This window comes from Ovis canadensis, chromosome 21, assembly GCF_042477335.2.
Source record: "Ovis canadensis isolate MfBH-ARS-UI-01 breed Bighorn chromosome 21, ARS-UI_OviCan_v2, whole genome shotgun sequence".
Lineage (NCBI taxonomy): Eukaryota > Metazoa > Chordata > Mammalia > Artiodactyla > Bovidae > Ovis > Ovis canadensis.
In genome coordinates, this window is record NC_091265.1 from 55,046,018 (window position 1) to 55,052,893 (window position 6,876).

Here is a 6,876-nt window from a genome sequence, read left to right on the forward strand (position 1 = left end):
TATTAAAATAACTTGGAAGACTGACAAGCCTATTTGGACAGAGCAGTGGCCCCTCACGAAAGAGAAATTACAGGTGGCTAAGAAACTTATTGACTATCCCAAAGCCTTTGACTGTGTGGATCACAATAAACTGTGGAAAATTCTAAAAGAGATGGGAATACCAGACCACCTGACCTGCTTCGTCAATGTATGGCAAAACCAATACAGTATTGTAAAGTAAAATAAAGTAAAAATTAAAATTAAAAAAATAAGAAACCTATATGCAAGTGAAGAAGCAACAGTTAGAACTGGGCATGGAACAACAGACTGGTTCCAAATAGGAAAAGGAGTACATCAAGGCTGTATATTGTCACCCTGCTTATTTAACTTATATGCGGAGTACATCATGAGAAATGCTGGGCAAGAAGAAGCACGAGATGGAATCAAGATTGCCAGGAGAAATATCAATAACCTCAGATATGCAGATGACACCACCCTATGGCAGAAAGTGAAGAGGAACTAAAAAGCCTCTTGAGGAAAATGAAAGACAATGAAAAAGTTGACTTAAAGCTCAACTTTCAGAAAACGAAGATCATGCCATCTGGTCCCATCACTTCATGGGAAATAAATGGGGAAACAGTGGAAACAGTGTCAGACTTTATTTTGAGGGGGCTCCAAAATCACTGCAGATAATGATTGCAGCCGTGAAATTAAAAGAGGCTTACCCCTTAGAAGAAAAGTTATGACCAACCTAGGTAGTATATTGAAAAGCAGAGACATTATCTTGCCAACAAAGGTCCGTCTAGTCAAGGCTATGGTTTTTCCAGTGGACATGCATGGATGTGAGAGTTGGACTGTGAAGAAAACTGAGCACCGAAGAATTGATGCTATCAAACTGTGGTGTTGGAGAAGACTCTTGAGAGTCCCTTGGACTGTAAGGAAATCCAACCAGTCCATTCTAAAGGAAATCAGTCTTGGGTGTTCATTGGAAGGACTGATGCTGAAGCTGAAACTCCAATACTTTGGCCACCTCATGCGAAGAGTTGACTCATTGGAAAGGACCCTGATGCTGGGAAGGATTTGGGGCAGGAGGAAAAGGGGACGACAGAGGATGTGATGGCTTGATGGCATCAAGCCATCACTGACTCAACGGACATGAGTTTGTGTGAACTCTGGGAGTTGGTGATGGACAGGGAGGCCTGGCGTGCTGCGATTCGTGGGGTCGCAAAGAGTCGGACACGACTGAATGACTGAACTGAACTGAACTGAAGCTGGCCCAATGTGTCCAAATGTTAATAGTCAACATCTAAATTGTCACTGTGATAGATTTCTAGGGCACCACCTCAACATTCTGAGCACTGAGAAAGAAAAACAATCATCAATATTAATGCTATGTTTGTTTCTATTAAGCATAGGTTATGTAACTACAAACTGTTCCAGGGAAACAAAGTAGATTGTCCCTTCTGGGGATGATGAGAGTGTGACGGGAAGCAGCTATAATACAGATGAGGCCTCACTCTCTGGCCTGCAGCTCACCTCCTGCTGTGAAGGTCTGGTTCCTAATAGACCAAGGACTGGTACTGGTTGTGAACCACTGTACTTGTATTGTGGACTCCTGCTCTATACCCAATAGTGGGACATTCTGTAGGACAAACCACCCTGCTTCCTCCCAGTTTCTGAACAAATAAATGGCATTAAAATTGGAAGAGGAACACTTATTTAGTCATAAAGGAGAACAACCAAGTGCAACATAGGATAACATTCTTTCAATAAACTGTGAAAAGACATCTGCTTTTTGAGAATCAGGGAAATTTGCACATGGACTGGATATAAAGTGTTCATTTTGGAGGGAACAAAAGAGCATTTTTTTTTCAATATCCTATCATTCTACCAGAAATACTCACTATATGGATTTTGTGAAATGCTCATCTTGTCCCTAAAATACTTCAGGAAAAATGAATAAGGAGTAAAAGAGAGAATGAAATGGTGGTTTGCTTGATTTAAGAACAGATAGCAGCTATGGAGTGAATTGTGTCCACCCTTGACTCCTAATATGATGATATTAGGGAGTAGGGCCTTAGGGAGGTTCCCAGGTTGACATGGGGTTTTGATGGTGGTCCCTCATGATGGGATTAGCCTTTCCCTCTTTTTCTCTCTTATTCTCCCTCTTCTTCCTTCCCTTCAACCACCACATGTGAGAACATAGCAAGATGAGAAAGACTGATGCAAGTCAAAATGGTCTCTGCTGGGAACTCAATTGGCCATCACCTTGATTTTGCATAGTGTCCAGTCTATGACAATCTGCGGGACTAAGAGGTTAGTTTTGTAGTTATTGACGCTGAATGATGAAATATAGGGTTCATGACACTCTTCTTTCTTATATTTGTTATGTTTGAAATAGTTTTGCAGTAAGAAATTTATAGAAAGTCAATTTTGAAGTTTCTGTCTTAGTGATATTGAGAGTTTGAGATTAATATATGTCTACTACTTTATTTAGTAGATAATCAACAAAGACCTACTATACAGCACAGGAATTCTGCTCAATTGTCTGTAATATCCTGTATGGGAAAATAATCTAAGAAACAATAGGTACATGTATATGTATAAGGGAATTATTTTCCCATACAACTAATATTAATACAGTGCTGTAAGTCAACTACACTCCAGTTCAAATTTAAACCTGAACTAAAAAGAAAAAGAAAACTTACATGTAGAGAGTCATGGAGTTCTTTAGACTCGCAGGATTTCATATATGACGCTGGAGATAGCAGACTGGGTGCAGAAATCTAGACATTATCTGAGGTTGCATTTTCCTGAGCTTTGTTGTATTTTGCTTCTAGTGTCTCCTTTGATTTGTCTTTGGAGGATCTAATACAAGGGTTGTAGACACCAGCTGGGTGTTAGTTGAAGGACGAGAGGGAGGCGCTCGTGGGAGAGTGAAATCCCAGCTCCCTAGCCTTGGTTTGGGGCACGTTTGAGGCACAGCTTATATCCCAATTTCCTTGTGAAAACAGGCTGTAGCTTCCTTCTCCATGACTTGCACGATATCAGACTGAGATTGGTTTCATCCTTTCTCATGTCCTGCTTCCCTTGAGACCTCACTGGTTTCTCTAGTAGAATTCTTTTTTTTTTTTTTTTTTAAATTTTGGCAGCATTAAGTCTTCATTGTGGAAAAGGCAATGACACCACTCCAGTACTCTTGCCTGGAAAATCCCATGAACAGGGCCTGGAAGGCTGCAGTCCATGGAGTCGCTGAGGGTCAGACAGGACTGAGCAACTTCACTTTCACTCTTCACTTTCATTCACTGGAGAAGGAAATGGCAACCCACTCCACTGTTCGTGCCTGGAGAATCTCAGGGATGGGGGAGTTTGGTGAGCGTCCATCTATGTGGTCACACAGAGTCGGACACACTGAAGTGAATTAGCAACAGCAGTACGTCTTCATTGCTGCTCAGGACTTCTCTATTTTCAGCGAGCAGGGGCTCCTCTGTAATTGCAGTGAACTGGCTTTTCAATCCTGTGCTTCTCTTGATGTAGATCACAGGCTCTAGACCACTCAGGCTCAGTAGCTGTGGTCCACTGGTTTAGTTGCCCTGGTGCATCTGCAATCTTCCCAAACCAGGTCTCAAACGCATATCTTAAGCACTGGATCAAAAGGGAAAACATTCTAAAAGGAATTTGAAATAAATCACTCTTACATGAAACTTGGCAACATAGCCTATTTATGAGGACACTGACAGAGGATTGTCCCTGCTTCAACCAACCTCCTGAAATCAGGACTGATAGAGGTTCTCCTCCCCAGGGTTCCTACAGGATCTTGAAGCTCTCATGCCATGTGGCTTTGTTCTTGCTTCAGTTTCTGAATCCCACACTAGAGCACAACTTCTAGAGGGCAGGGCTGTCACTTGACTCACTTGTAGGTATATGTCAGTAGATATTGTCTCATTCAGACCCTAATGTCAAGACAAGGCTAACACAAAGATCAGATTTTTTATTTTGAGTGTTAGGTGACAGGTTCAATGACTGTAATGAAACTCTAAATAACATTATCTTAAATACAATACAATTTCAATTCTCTTTCATATTATGTTAGTACAGGTCTCTCCACAGAGATAAGGGCCCACTTCCTTCTTGTCATATCTTCCACCTGTGCTACTTACCTCTGGTCTAACATGTCTGCTCCATCTCTTGTCTTATATCTCCATTCCAGCTAGTGGGACAGAAAATAATACTTCCATTTGGAAGTGAGATATCACTTCTACTCAAATTCCATTGGCTGAAGTATCTTCCATGGTCATGGCAAACCTGGGGGCTATGGGCACACAGAAGGGCAGGGGAATGTGATCCTACTGAATAACATTCACGATGAGTAACAAGGGCCACCACCCTTCATTCATATCCCTGTATTCATTCTTTGGTTCTTCCCAAACAGCTCTCAGTCTGTCTTAGCCTGCAGAGATGGATATGGATGAGGTTATAAGAAAGGACATGGCCCAGGCTGTGCAAATATGGAAAAAAACAAGAATGGAAAGAAGATAATAAAGTGTAAAAATTCAAAATCTAAAGGAAAGCATGCTTATAATCATAATTTTGCATTTATAAAATTTAGGTATAATGGTTGGTGAATCAATTCATAAAATAAAAAATTAGAAAAACGTAAAATATAAATATATTAACTAAACCCAACAAAATAATAAGTCTACATCATATTAAACACATAGTAGTATCAGGATTAAGTTTGGATGCACATTTGTAAAACTAAAACAACCATAACTTTAGCAAGATAAACTTGATTTTTCTCTCCCACTGAAAAAAAGCTGGTGGTGGGCCAGCCAGAGCTTGGGTGCTGTTTATCTCCAAGGTTACATGATTGTCCAATACAACTGCAGGAGTTCCAGCCATCACAACTAAAATCCAGAAAACAGTTAGGAAGTAAATGGGAAAGGGAAGAGTCCCATCTCTCAGCTGAATCAGCTCCTTGAAAGCGGTCTTCCAAGAAATTCCTCTTACAGATCTGCTTGCATCTCAAAGTCACCAGTCAAGACTAAGAGCACAGGAGGGTAGGAAATGCTGTCCTGTAGGTACTGGGCTGATGGCTATATAATAAACTATTTTCACTTTTGAAAGAGAACCAGGGAATACATCATTTTGTAGGTAGCCTACAGCACCTTCCTTAAAGAACAACAACAACAAAAAAAGAATGGAGTAGCCTGAATGGCTGGGCACAATGTGAGAGCCAGGGGAAAGGAGCAGCAATGAGAAACAGCTAGATGGATCTGAACTATGCTCCAGAAAATAGAGGCAGACTGGGCAGTAGAGATCTTCAAAGGACTGAAGTGAGGATTACACATACCACATGACCCAATTTGGTTTGAAAACTTCTTTTCCAACTCAGGTCCCAAATCTCTCTCAATTCTTCAGCTTCTAAATACCTTGTCTTTGTTACCTCACATTCTGACCTACCTGTCTCACCTTCCTTATTTCTATTCATATCACTTCTCCATTTAGTTCACCAGCATTACAAGATCCAGTATTGAGAACTTAACAACAATTTCTAGAAGTAGGTAGAAACACAATGATTATTTCTACTCTGGTATTTGTTTGTCCTGATCAAGGTCTTTTGAAAAGACTGAAATGGCTAGAATTATGGAGATCTCACATTTCCTCTAAAATCCCAACCAAGAATGTGACTTCCTTGGACCTGTAGGGGATGCGTTTACTTTTGGATCCACAGGTCTTAGCAGAACAGCAAGTCCCCTGTTTATGAAGAAGTTACATTTGAAAAGGGTGTTCAAAAATCCCAATTTCTTCATAAATCTAGTAAAGGTACTTAGGTAGTCAGCTAAGACAATTGGCTATATATTACTGTAGTTTAATAGCTTTATGATACGTTTCACACAAATAATACATAAAACACAAACACAATAAAAGAAACATTTTTCATTTTGCAGTACCTGGATATGGCATGGCAACCCACTCCAGTATTCTTGTCTGGAGAATCCCCATGGCAAGAGGAGCCTGGCAGACTGCATTCCATTTGTTGAAAATTCACATAGCTGAGTAACCAAGCACACCTTTAAAAATAGAATAGTAGTACCGTCTACATTACCACTGAATTTATGCTTCCTTTCAGACAGCCTAAGCTTGAAATAAAAGTCCTTCACTATTGTACTCCATACAGTTCTGTACAGTAAAGTACACAAATGCACACCAACTTGTCTTGGATGTGTCCATGACAATGTGTGTCAGATCTGCGAACTAACTGATGTGATTGCACTTGCAAATGCACTTTTACATATTTGAAAGTTTTCTGCTTGAATGTTTGTATGTAACAAACTTGCTACACAGGTTTTCAGTGAATGTATGTGTGAAGGAACAAGAGAGGAGAGTAAGGAGCTGCCTGTTCTTTCCCTTTTTGTGGGTATTATGGCCACTCTGAATAGGAATTTCATTAGATGTAATTGAAGCCCAGTGTATGGGAACATGGCTACAAGTGACAGAGGACCAGAATCCCAGGAGGTAGGAAAAGAGCTGTGGTTGGTTGAAAAGAGCCAAGAGTGTGAAATAGGAGGAAACAAGTTTTCACTGGTTTATGTGAAACATTTGGCAAATATCATCCAGATTTTTGTGTAGTGATTGAGCTGTGGTTTAGATGTGCAGTCCCTGTTGCCCACGGTGAGCAAGAGAGGAGAAGAGAGAGGAGACCGAACCGTGAAAATCAAACATGAATGTCTAGTATTGTCTGTGTATGTCAAGTATGTCTAGTATTGAAGAGATATAAGACCTGTCAATTTATCTGCTCCCTCCTGAGAAGAATTAAGGTTGTAAAAGAGGGAAGGTCCACACTATGCTAGCACCTTATTCTTCTTCTGTCCAGTGAACATTGATTTCTAATGC